This window comes from Nannospalax galili, unplaced genomic scaffold (assembly GCF_000622305.1).
Source record: "Nannospalax galili isolate Female #2095 unplaced genomic scaffold, S.galili_v1.0 scaffold819, whole genome shotgun sequence".
Lineage (NCBI taxonomy): Eukaryota > Metazoa > Chordata > Mammalia > Rodentia > Spalacidae > Nannospalax > Nannospalax galili.
The window spans coordinates 472,852-475,382 of NW_008343717.1; positions in this window are offsets into that span (position 1 = coordinate 472,852).

Below are 2,531 nucleotides of genomic sequence, written 5' to 3' on the forward strand. Positions count from 1 at the left end.
CTCAGATTCCTCACAAATCTGTTTCATCCTTCTCTTCAATTAAACCTCCCTCCTCATTATTCCCCTTCTTTCTCTATGTCCCCTGTGTTCTACTATACCTCTCTTTAAAGATATTTCTTCCCTCTCCATACCAATGATTACTTTCCAGTTTCCTGGTGTCTATTGGTACTCCAAATCAAACACATAAATAAGAACATGGGATCCAAGATTCACAAGTGAGTGAGAACAAGTGATGCTTGTCATTCTGGATCTGTTACTTAACTCAATGTAACATTATTTGGCACCATACATTTATATGCAGTTTTCATAATTTCAATTTTATTTACAGCTGAATAAAATTCCACTGTACAGAGGCATCACATTTTCATTACTTATTCATCAGTTGATGAATCACTAGGCTGCTTGTAATGCCTAGGTACCGTGAATGGAGCAGCTATGATCATGGATGAGCATTTATCTATGTAGTAGGAAATAGAATCTATGGGTGTATGCCAGAAGTTGTACAGCTGAGTCATAAAATAGATTTATTTCTAGTTTCTTGTGGAGCTGCCTTGCTCATTTCCACAGTGGTTGCACCAATTTTCACTTCCAGCGACACAGTGCATGAGGAGTTATTGTTCCCTATAACCTCACCAGTATTTGTTGTTGATTGTTTGCTTAAACTTAGACATTCTGATTGGGATAAGATGAGATCTCAAAGTAGTTTTAACTTTCATTTCCCTGATGGATAAAGGTGGAGAATATTTTTAAAAATATTTCTTGGAAATTTTTATTTCTTATTCTGAGAACTGTTTAGCTCCATGACTCCCTATTTAAATGGGTTGTTTGTTTTCTTGGTGTTTAGTATTATTTTAAGTTTTTCAAATTTTCAGCCACTGATCTTTTTTTCTGATGTATAGCTGGAAAGTTATTTCCCATGCTGTAGGCTGCCTCTTCAGTCAAATAACAGTTTCCTATGCAGAAAAGAACCCTTGTAATTTCATGAAGTTGCACAGAATTTCAGATTCAGCATTGAGATATTTGATGAGTTTGAGATTGTTTTGTGTTCAGGGTGAGAAAGGATCAAGTTTCAGTTGTCTACATCTAGATATCCAATTTTCACAAAGCAATATGTTAAAAATGCTGTTTTTACTCCAGCATATGTTTTTGGAAACTTTGTCAAAACTCAGGTGGGTGCATGTGCACAAACTTATATCTAGGCCCTCAATTCTAAACCACTGACGAACAGGCCTGTTTTTGTGAGTGTCATGATGTCTTCACTAGTATGGCTCTAGAGCACCACTTGAAATGACATGTGGTGAAAACTTTCAGCAGTGCTTTTTTCTTAGAATTGTTTGGGCCATTTGGTGTCTTGTGATTCCATATGAATTTAAGAATTTTTTTATTTCTGTGAAGATTTGTGTTTGAATTTTTATTGGGACAGAATAGAATCTGTAGATTTCTTTTGGTAGAATGGCTATGTTCAAAATATTGATCCCAATAGTCCATGAACATGGGAGGTCTTCCCATATCCCATTAATTATCATCTTCAATTTCTTTCTTAAGTCTTTTAAAGTATTCATTGTACAAGCCTTTTACTTCCTTGGTTAGATTTATTTGAAAATATTTTTTTAATCTATCATGAATGATATTGTTTCCCTGATTTCTTTCTTGAAATGTATGTTGTTGGTATATAGAAAGGCTACTGACTTTTTAGATGTCAATTTTGTATTCTGCAAATCTACTGAATCTCTTTATCTCATTTAGGTGATTCCTGTTGGAGTTTTTAGGGTACTTCATATATAGAATGTTATCATTTGCAAATAAGAATACAATGACTTCTTCATTTCCTGCTTGAATCCATTTTATCAGCTTTACTTTTCTTAATGCTTTATCTAAGAATTCAAGCATTATATGGACATCACTCTCTTGTCCCTAATTTTAGTGGAAATAGTTCAAATTTTTCTCTATTTAGCATTATGTCTGCTATAAATTTGTTGCCCATTACTTTTATTATGTTCAGATATATTCCCTTCATCCTTATATTCTATAAGATTTCAATGATAAAAGGGTGTTGGAGTTTTTCAAAGGCTTATTCCACATATAATGCAATGATTTTGTAGTTTCTGTATTTGAATCTATTTGTGTGGTAGATTTCATTCATTGATTATCATATGTTGACCCACTCCTGCATCTCTGGGATGAAGACAACTTGATCACAGTGGATGGTCTTTTTGATATGATCTTGAATTGGGTTTACAAGTTTTCAATGGAGAATTTCGCATCTATGCTCATCAAGGATATTCATCCAATTCATATTCTCTCTCACTTTTCTCTCTCACATTTCTCTCTCTCTCTCATTTTGGCATCAGGATAACACTGGCTTTGTAAAAAGAGTTTGACAGAGTCTTTCTTTTCTGTTTTATGGAATACTATGAGGAGTATTGGTATTAGTTCTCTGAAATTATATTAGAATTCTTGACTGAGTCAAACTGCCATTGGGTTTTTCAAATTACTGGTTTTATTTCATTGGTTTTTGGAGGTCTTTTTAA